This window comes from Nicotiana tabacum, chromosome 7 (assembly GCF_000715075.1).
Source record: "Nicotiana tabacum cultivar K326 chromosome 7, ASM71507v2, whole genome shotgun sequence".
NCBI classification, from domain to species: Eukaryota; Viridiplantae; Streptophyta; class Magnoliopsida; order Solanales; family Solanaceae; genus Nicotiana; species Nicotiana tabacum.
In genome coordinates this window covers 126,998,320-127,009,556 of record NC_134086.1, presented here as the reverse complement: position 1 = coordinate 127,009,556, position 11,237 = coordinate 126,998,320, and the positions used below count along the sequence as shown (strand labels likewise).

At 37.3% G+C, this 11,237-nt stretch overlaps 1 long non-coding RNA gene across 1 annotated transcript; it reads right to left on the bottom strand.

The window, feature by feature from the left end:
- Nucleotides 1-113: 113 nt before the first annotated feature.
- LOC142161845 (uncharacterized) lies at nt 114-8,326 on the bottom strand. Its single transcript, XR_012693526.1, has 2 exons — nt 6,191-8,326; nt 114-429 (listed from the first exon to the last, which is right to left on the bottom strand). It is a non-coding gene; the product is annotated as an uncharacterized LOC142161845 (long non-coding RNA).
- Nucleotides 8,327-11,237: the final 2,911 nt, after the last annotated feature.

Sequence of the window (11,237 nt, the reverse complement as noted above, 5' to 3'; positions counted from 1 at the left end):
TTAATTTTAAGAGTTGATGAAGAAAGAGTCATATTTGTTTCACGACTCTAACCCCGAACCCGATCGTGATGACGCCTCTCATGAAGACAAGGCCAACCAGTCTAACCCAAATCATCTTTTAAAGCAGTTAGTTAACACAAATATAGTCTACACATGGTTTAATAATACTAAATAGCAGAAAATATAGATAAAAAAATGCGGAAATCCAGCCCAACACATCCCTAATCGGGGTGTCATAAGTTATGAGCATCTATGAGTCATAATACAAGTCTGCTAAATCTAATAACTAGTACCATGTCCGTAAGGAATATAAAAGATGAGATAATAGAGACACGGGTCTGCGGACGTCAACAACTACCTCGTAATCCCTGAAAGCCTCCTGAAACTGGTGGAATCAGCACTCAGGAGCAGAACCAGCAATGCCTGAATCTGCACACATGGTGCAGGGAGTAATGTGAGTACTCTGACCCAGTGAGTAATAAATATAAATAATGACTGAAGATAAGAAATCACGTGAAAACACAAGGTATTCCATACTGAAGCAGAAAAATCACTTTAAACAGTAAAGCAGTGAGAAATCAAGTGAAAATCCCCCCTTTTTTTTCTCTCTAACAAGTAAAACAAGTAGTTTACAAGTGAGTAACAAAATGGAAATTCGCCCCTCGGGCATGGTATCAACAAATCCGCCCCTCGAGCAACATCTCAGAACAGTACCAGCCCCTCGAGCTCAATATCAGAACAATAACAGCCCCTCGGGCTCAATATCAGAACAGTAACAACCCCTCGGGCTCAATATCAGAACAGTAACAGCCCCTCGAGCTCAATATCAGAACAGTAACAGCCCCTCGGGCTCAATATCAGATCACAATGGGTACCCATGCTCACTGGGGATGTACAGACTCCGGGAGGGTCCCCTTACAGCCCAAACGCAATATCAAGCCATCTCGTGGCATCAAATCTAGGCCCTCGACCTCATATCAATCAAGCCACCTCGTGGCGTATATAAGTATCTCAGGCCCTCGGCCTCATATCAGTACCAGTGCATTCTCACAACTAGTCCATCGGCCTTTAATCAGTCCAAAATCATCACAAGCCCCCTGGGCAATAGTAAAACAATATTTCTCAGCCCAAACCATCATTTAGAATATCATTTAAATCTCAAAACTGAGTAAAATGGCTGAGTAGTAAAACAATGGAAAAATAACATGACTGAGTTCAAGTAATAAGTCAAAACAGTGAGAAAATGGTAGTAAAAATCCCCTAAGGATTCAAATAGTTGGCACGAAGCCCAAATATGGCAATTAGCCCAAAGCATAATGAAAACAAATAAGTCTCAGTCAAATACGCGGTAAAATCATCAATGCGGGATGGGCCAAGTCACAATACCCAATAGTATACGACCACACGCTCGTCATCAAACGTGTGTCTCACATCAATATAGCACTACGATGTGCAATTCGGGGTTTCAAACCCTTAGAGCATCATTTACAATCATTACTCACCTCGAACCGGCTAATTCTTTAGCTCGCGACGCCTTTGCCCCTCGAATTGGCCTCCACGCACGTTGAATCTATCCAAAATCAGAATGAATACGTCACAATATGCTAAGGGAACAAAGTCCAAGCAAAAACAATCGAAAAACATTAAAAATCCCGAAATTAGCAAAAACCGAGCTCCGAGCTCACTTCTCAACATTCAGAAATTTTTACATCAACAGGTTCTTTATCTCCCCATGAGTTCATACATACCAAAAGTTCTCAAATCTGACCCTAAATGGTCCTCCAAATCCCCAATAGAATCTCAAAATCCCAAACCCTATTTCTTCCATGCAAGAATTCAATGATTTTCTAAGTGGATTTTACAATATAAATGAGTTTTAGGTCCAAAATTCTTACCTCCAAACGTTTCTCCTTGAATCTCTCTTCAATCTCCTTCAAAAAGCTCTCAAAATAATCAACTATGGCTGAAAAATGGACCCAAATCGCGGACAAGAGGACTTAAACACAATCTGCCTAGGCTTCATCGAGTTGTACCTTGCGTTGTGCAGGTTGTACATCCTCTTACCATTTTTCCTGCTGTACACCTTCTGTTAAAACGCCTATAACTACTTGTGGAAATATCCAAATGACAAACAGTTTGAATATTTAAAAACTAGATTCGAAGATCTTTCATTTGATAGGTTGTACACCATATAACTCTTTATATAGTCTGTTTAATCACCTGAAACTCACCCAAGGCCAGTGGGACCTCAACCAAACATGCCAACATATCCCATAACATCATTCAAACTTGTTCCACCTTCGGAACGCTCAAAACAACATCACAACACCAAATTCGCATCTGATTCAAGCCTAAGAATTTCAAAATCTTCAAAATCACTCTTTTGATAAAAAACCCAACCAAACCACGTCCGAATGACATGAAATTTTGCACACACATCCCAAATGACACAACGGAACTACTGCAACTCTTGGAATTCCATTCTGACCCCTATAACAAAATCTCACCTATCAACCGGAAAACGCCAAAATATAAACTTCGCCAATTCAAGCCTAAATCTACTACGAACCTCCAAAACTCCTTCCAATCACACTCCTAAGTCATAAATCACCTCCCGGAGCTAACCGAACCATCGCAACTCACATCCGAGTCCTCTAACACATAATTCAATATCCGGTTGACTTTTCCAACTTAAGCTTCCTTAAAAGAGACTAAGTGTCTCAAACCTTACCAAAATCATTCCGGAATGACTTCAAATTTTGCACACAAGTCACATTCGATATTACGGACATACTCCAACTTCCTGAATCGGAATCCGACCCCGATATCAAAAAGTCAACTCTCGGTCAAACTTTTCAAAAACCTTAAAATTTGTAACTTTCGCCAAAATGCGTCAAATTGTCCTACGGACTTCCAAATCCAAATTCGAACATGCTCCTAAGTACAAAACACCATACGAAACTATTGGAATCATCAAAATTCCATTCCGGGGTCGTTTTCTCAAAAGTCAAATCTCCGGTCAAACTTAAGAAATCTTTAGCCTTAGATTTCTAGATTCCATTAATGGCGATAATTTGAGCTAGGGACCTCCGAATTTGATTTCGGGCATATGACCAAGTCTCAAATAACAATACGGAACTACCAGAATGGTCAAAACTTGGATCCGGGTTCGTTTGCTCAAAATGTTGACCGAAGTCAACTCAATTGAGTTTTAAAGCTCTAATTCACAATTTAATCCATTTTTACATAAAAACCTTCCGAAAATTATATGCACTGCGCACGCAAGTCGAGGAATTATTGATACCGCTTTTCAAGGTCTTAAAATACCGAGATAGTTATTTAATTTAAAGGTGACATTTTGGGTCATCACAATTTGATATGCAAAAGATACTAAGATAGTTAGAAAATGAAACATCATCTTCATGTTTTTCAATTGACATGATTAGTTATCTTACAGATGAATTCAAAGATGATCAATTAATTCTAAATTCAATGGAAAGATGCTTGATCAAATCAGGCACCACACAGGACGATGATCCCACCATCAGAAAAGAAGCTGAAATATTGGACAAAGATTCAGAAGAAGAAGAGATGAAATCCGAAAAAGTTCAATAAAAAATTGAACTCAAAACTCTCCCTTCTCATTTGAAATATGTTTATCTTGAACAAGAATTATTTCCAGTAATTATTTCATCTTCTCTTACTGCAGAACAAGAAAATAGTTTGATTAAAGTATTGAAAGCATACAAAGGAGCCTTGGGGTGGACTGTAGAAGATATTAAAGGGATTAGTACGGCTATTTGTACACACAAAATCCTCATGGAGGATAGCTACAAGCCAATAGTCCAGCCACAAAGAAGATTGAATCTAGAAATGCAGGAAGTAGTAAGAAAAGAGATTGTAAAGCTGTTGGCAACAGGTATTATATACCCTATTTCTGACAGCCCGTGGGTAAGTCCCGTTCAGGTAGTACCAAAGAAAGGAGGTATGACAGTTATAAAAAATGAAAATAATGAGCTCATACCTACCAAGATTGCTACAGGATGGAAAGTCTGTATTGATTACAGACGTCTCAATGATATCACTAGAAAAGATCATTTTCCTTTGCCATTTATTGATCAAATGTTGGAAAGAATTGCAGGATATGGTTTTTACTGTTTTCTTGATGGCTATTCAGGACATAATCAGATACCAATTGCACCAGAAGATCAAGATAAGACAACCTTCACATGCTCTCATGGAACATATGCCTATAGGAGAATGTCATTTGGTCTGTGCAATGCCCCTGCTACATTTCAGCGTTGCATGTCGGCAATTTTTGCTGACATGACTGACAAATTTCTTGAAATTTTTGTAGATGATTTTACACTATTTGGCAAAACATATAAGGATTGTCTTTAACCATTTGACCTTAGTTCTTAAAAGATGTGAAGAAACAAACTTAGTTCTTAATTGGGAAAAATGTCATTTTATGGTTACAAAAGGAATTGTTTTAGGATATAAAATCACTGTTAAATGGATAGAAGTTGATAAGGCAAAAATTAATCTTATAGCAGGATTACCCCCTCCCACAACTGTGAAAGGAATTAGAAGCTTTCTAGGTCATGTAGGTTTTTATAGACGATTCATAAAAGACTTCTAAAAAATTTCAAAACCGCTGACTAACCTCTTGATGAAAGACACTAAGTTTGATTTTTCAGGTGACTATGTAAAAGCATTTAAAAACCTTAAGGAAAAGTTATCAACTGTACCTGTAGTTGAGTCCCCTGATTGGACCCAACCTTTTGAGGTCATGTGTGATGCTAGTGAAATAGTAGTTGGAGCTGTTTTAGGCCAAAGAAGGGCTAAGATTTTTCATCACATTTACTATGCTAGTAGGACATTGAGTGGGACACAAGTGAATTATGCCATGATAGAAAAAGAGTTACTAGCAGTAGTGTTTGATTTTGATAAGTTTCGCTCCTATTTGATAGGAACCAAAGTCACTGTTGTCACACCTCATTTTTCACTACCCCCGGAAGGGGTATAAGGGAGTTTTTCCAATTAAAGTGACAACCGAAACAGGATCATTTTATGAAAAAATTCAGAGTTGACACTTGGAATAATTTTATGGTGTCCTAAGTCACCGGTTCAAATCCCGAATCGAGGAAAAGATTGACTCTGTATTACAGTCCGCGAACACAGAAATCTGGGTAAGGAATTCTGTTAACCGATGAGAAGTTATTAGGCATTCTCGAGTTCCGTGGTTTTAGCATGGTTGCTCAACTGTTATAATTGGCCTATTATCTAATTTTAATACATGTTCTAACCTGTAATAACATTTTAACTTGGTAACCGCTTTTATTTAATTATTTTTTTTAAAGAAGATTTCGACGTCACATAAAACGCGTCTTGAACCATGTCACATAAATGCACCCGCAGTCCGCAACACATCTTATCTAACGTTATTGAGATTTGGATTTGGGTCACATAAATACGCACCCGAGTTTAGGAAGGTAAATTATTAAAATAACGCGCCTAAAATAACTAGCGCATTTAAAGTATTTTCCTAATCTTTGAGGTAGTTGTGATACCAAATTTATGGACAAGATATTACTACTAACGAATTTTCTTTATCGACTAGAAAAAAATCAAACTCGGAGAAATATAAGACTTTTAAGAAAAAAGAAACAAAATCGGACAACAACGCAATATTGTTGGCATATCAATCATTATAGTACATGTGCATTAATCGGGCAAAAGAAAAAAAAGAAAAAAAAATTTGACTAGAAAAGTATCAATTGCTCCCATCCCAATTAAATATTAGCAAAAATAAAACTATAATTTTGAACTTTAACAGGAAGAAATATATCAAAGCTCTATCAAATGATTTATTTATTTGCTTAACTAAGACTGATGAAATATATCTACTTATGGCTCCACACTTCACCAACATACGACAAAACTTTCCTCCCAAACAACAATCTCACAATGCAGACATGGAATTAAATGTCCAATTTCATGCACTTAAAGGAGAGAAAACGCGTTATTCCAAAAGAAAGAAAACGGAAAGCAAGCTCTTCAATATACAGTCAGTACGTTCACATCCCTTTATTCTTATTTTTGAGAAGCATCAAGTATTAGCACCTACAATCAAGCTAAGTGAAGAGAGAGCCAAAAATTTACAAATTAAAGGAAAAGAAGAAAAAACCTTGTGCAGAAAACTTCGCCGGAATCGACGGGCCTCCAAACTCGCCATAAAACTGGACCTCGACCTACCCTCAAACTCGAACAACCATACCTCGACATTGATTGGTTTTTGGACGGGTTTCAAGTGCTGAAACAGTCATTTTTAGCTGGTTTGAGCTAATTTTCGTTGTGTGTGTGTGAGTAGTGAAGGCTGTGTGTAAGCTGTTGTTGGGGTGAAGAAAAGACTGGAATTCAGATGGGGTTATCTTATGGTTGAAGCAAAAGCTAAACGATAAGGCTGGACTCTTGAAGAAGATGATGATGGCCGGGGTCGTCTCTTTTTGTTTATGCTGTTGAAGCTGAAGGATTGAAGAAGACGATCAGGGGTCCCTTCGTTTTTTGTTTGCGGCGGATCTAAGTTTTGTATAGGTTTTTTTTAGGCGTAGGTCACTATTTAGGCATTAGGTACTATTATATAGGGGTAGGGATTAGGTTAGAGGTATGGACCTAGGAATTATGGGCTAGGTCTAAAATTAAGCCTAAAAATGAGTTGCTCGAGCCCAAGTTTTATTCTTTCTCTGCGAACGAGACTAAAATACGACCTCATTTATTAATTAGTCCTACTTAAGTAAAATAGCTGTTAAAATAAGACTGACTGTTAAAATAAACTATTTTTTTGGTATTTTTCAAGATTAAAAATGACTACAAAAATATTAATGAAACTATTTTTTTTTTGTAATTTTCATTTTCTTGTAATAAAATAAAGTAAAATTGTCAAATTAATTAAAATAGCTATATTAGGCCTAAATTAAATATTTACATGCTAAAATATAAAAAATCTTGGGGAAGGTCAAAAATCACATGTCTACAGCTGCCCCTCTTTGACTAGAAACACGAAGAGTTTTCAGACAAAGAACGACTAGACATGTTTTTGACCTGACCCTTATTTAAGGAGACCAAAAACTAAGAGAAAGGAGAATGTGACCGAACCTTGGTATCTGAGCTGCCTACATATCCTTGGCTATAAAGGAATCAGATCACATGTAGTTCAGAAGTGAATGAGGTGATGGAGTACCGAGGTAGAGAGTCGGTCTAGGTGTCGTTCCGCTGAGGTTCCGATCCACAGTCCCGTTATAACATCAAAATCAAAAATGAAAAAGACTAACTAAGCCTATCAGCTACGAGCTACAAGATTCCTATCTATGAGTCTTTTGAAGCTTGATCTTGAGTCTTGGTTGGTTCTTCATGTGCACCCTGATCTGAATCTTGATGCTTGTTAGCCGCAGGTGTTGGTTCAATCTTCTTCAACTTTTAAAACCAAGACGGGACATGCAGAGCTTGTGACCTCAGCCATGTCTTGAGCAGCTTACATCTTTCATTAACTTCTGCATTTGGATTCACTTCTTGTCTTTCTTTTTGTTTTTCTTTTTTCTCTTTTATTCTGAATTGTGACTAACTTTTGTTGATCATCTAGGACTGCTGACTCGCATTCTTGACGCGAGCTTCTTTTGTTGCTGACCTGAATTGCATTCTGAATTGAATTCCCTTTTTTTTCCAGGTGGGCGCCTGATTGCTGAACTTGAACTGTCTTCTCTTGTTACTTGACACTGTTTTCCCTTGCACCTTGAACCATTTTCCCTTGAAACTTGAACTGTCTTCCTTCGAAACTGCTTTCCCTTGAAACTTGAGTTGTCTTCCTTCGACACTGCTTTCCCTAGAAACTTGAGTTGTCTTCCTTCGAAACTGCTTTCCCTAGAAACTTGAGTTGTCTTCCTTCAAAACTTGAACCGTTTTCTCTTGTTCTCCAGGTGGGCGCCTGATTGCTGAATCTTTCTGTGTTCCCTTGTTTTCCATGTGGGTGCCTGCAATCAAAACCAACAAAACAAACGAAATTTTCTACCCCAGTTTGCACTAGGAAGATTTGTGAGTTGTTAGCAATATTGTAAATCACTTACACTATTGATGCAATGATGAGTAAACTAAAGACTAGACGAGGATGTACATCTCCTAAAAGTGATTGAGCTTGCGAAAAACTATAAACTAAACTTGACTAAAGTAAAGACCGACCCTATTCTCCAGGCGGGCCCCCCTAATTTCAGGAAAACTAAACATTGATAATCTTAAGAAAACTAAAAAAAATGACTCCCTTTTTTTTCAAATTCAGACTTCCTTTTTTTTTTAAATTATTATCCTAGGAGAAAATTCATCGGACTAGATTTTCTATCTTAGGAGAAAGATTCATCAGACTAAGATTTTGATCCTAGGAGAAAGTTCATCAGACTAGGTCTCTTTTCTACTTCTTTTTTGGTATCTTAGGAGAAAGGTTCATCAGACTAAAATTTCTATCCTAGGAGAAAGTTCATCAAACTAGGTCTTCTATCTTAGGAGAAAAATTCATCAGACTAAGATTTTTTTTGTATCTTAGGAGATTTGTTATCTTAGAAGAAAAATTCATCAGACTAAGATTTCTATCCTAGGAGAAGATTCATCAGACTAGGTTTTCTTATCTTAGGAGAAAGATTCATCAGACTAAGACATTTATCCTAGGAAAAAATTCATCAGACTAGGACTTTTATCCTAGGAGGAAAAATGTAAAGATCAATGGCAAAATTTTATGCACAATAGCAAGACAAACAAAGGCAAAGATTTGAGAAACTTACCTTTGTAGTCTCTTCTCTTCTTTTGTTTTCCTTTTCTTTTTTTTTCTTTTCTTTTTTTTGAACCACTTTCTTGCCCTGCTTTGTTCCTGTTTCACACAAAGAAAAATTGGTCAGTTTTGAAAATGGTGGTCGGTTTGTGGCCTTGAGTCTTGGGCAGCTTGGCTTCTGCTCAATCAGCTTGAGTCGGTCTCAAAAGACTTTTGTGCGACACCAACTCTGATTGTTTCACACCAGTACCATTTGTATTTGCGGCTCAATCTGTCTTATCCCAACTGGAGATCTTTGCTTAGGTGACCTTTTCTGATATCTTGAATGACTTCCTGCTTTTGAGCAATTTGTCTGTCAAAGAGAATCACCAATTATCTTTGCTTGCGCCAAGTAGGCTGACAAGAGTCTTTTGGGGGAGCCTTTACATGAATCCTAAAGGCACGTTGACAGTAACAACTGAGTGTGCTGGCAAAATTTACTTTGTGCAACTGAAAAGCTGGTAGCAGATTTTGAAATCTTTTCTTTCTTGTTTTGACAAGGACTGACTCAGAGTGAGGGGCGCAAAGATGCAAAGAAACAGTATTAATAAGAAATGCTCTTGTCGGGAAGGACAGATTTTTTCCAAATAACTAGACTTAATGAATCATGACATGCATTTTGGACTTAATGGCCGATCTATCAAACTGACGTAATATTTTCTTTTACCATTCCTATGACCTTTGAAGTCAGGACTATCCGTGCTAATCCTTTGCATCAGCTTCACGACTCACTTTCGACTAATGGTGCCCCAAGAAATTTTCACCAACAAGCCTCTCTCATTTATTCATCTCTACTTACCGTCGCCTTACTGTGCCCATGAGGGTTTTCACTAGTAAAACTTTCTCATTTTTTTTTCTTTTTCTTACTTTTTGTGAGTAACTTGATAGTGTTATATGTCGTGTGACAACCGTTGCTCATTGCATGCTTCTCTTGGTATTCTTGAAGGCATATCGGGAGGTCTTTATTCGGATGGTTTTTTGATAGGGTTGGACGAAAGGCCGACATGAGGCTCAAAACAGACTAAAGATGACGGGGTTGTATACTTACAACTTTTGGAATCGACTCTTTTAAAAATGAAATAAAATCTTTGCCCCAGTTTCAGCTATTGGGGATTTTTTTTTTGAATTTTTTTTTCTTTTAAATTCTTATTTGGTTGGACCGAACCGTGAGGCTGCCTACGTATCCTTTTTTTTAAGGAATCAGGTCGAACGTAGTTCAAACATCTGACCTAACTATTTTTTCATCTTTCATTTTTTTTCTTTGTTTTTTTTGTTTTCAAAACAGGTTGCCCCAGCTTCTATTTTCTGGGGGCATGTACCTTTGCCAGTTCTTTTCTTCTTCATTTTTTTTTCACTTGAAAATTGCCCCAGTTTGTACTCTTGGGACATGAACTTTTTTTTTTTTTCATTTTCATTTTTTCGACTCTTGATTCCAAACTTGATTCCAAAAGAGGGTGGTCAAAGAAAATAATACAAGCTCAAAGGGGTGACAAAGGGTATGAAGTGTTTGGGTAGCAGAAAAAGGGCCTCCCAACCTCGAGAATGCCAAGCACGGTATCTTTTCGCCATCACAGCATTGACGAACATGCCTGTCTTCTTGGCATTTTATGGTCACAGGACATTTTCCATCCCTTAATGTCAAACTTTCCAACAAACTTCAATTGATTAAACATCCTCAAACCCGATCTTCACAATGATTTGAAGGTGAATTTTACTCGACCTTAATTCCAAAGTATTTCAACTCTTTATTCATCCTCGAAAGTATTTTTTTTCTTTTTGGTTATCTAATTCCAGATTAAATCAGTTTCTAAGATCTGGCCAAAATTTCCGCATGCATGTCATGTCATTAGAACTAGCGAGAAAAGAACTAAAAATAGAATGACACAAAAGGACAAACTGTATTTTATTGAATAAGGATGGAAGGGTTTGACAACAAGACAAACAACCTAAAATCCAAGTTACAACCCTAAGATAACTCGGATAATGAAAATATCAACAGAACAGACAAACAAGACTCAAACAAACAGAATGGAGGGATAAAAGGGTTTGACTCAATAAAACAAATAAATCTAGATGACAACTCTGAAATAACCCAAATAGTAGGAAAAACATCAAAACAAGCTACCAAGATTCCTTCCTAGTAAGGAGAGAATAACTTTTCAATTTCTAAGCTTGACATTTAGCCACAAATTTGCTCATCAGAATCACCATGGCCTTCTCAAATTTCAGTCGGCAAGCTCCCGAGAGGATTCTCATACTCCATGTCACCAGGCATCATCCCCATAAAGTGTGCATCATCATGTGTAGGTAAGTGATTCTGCACGATATTCTGGGTGTCACTATCTTGGATCACAATCAGTTTTTCTTAGATCATCATTTCTAT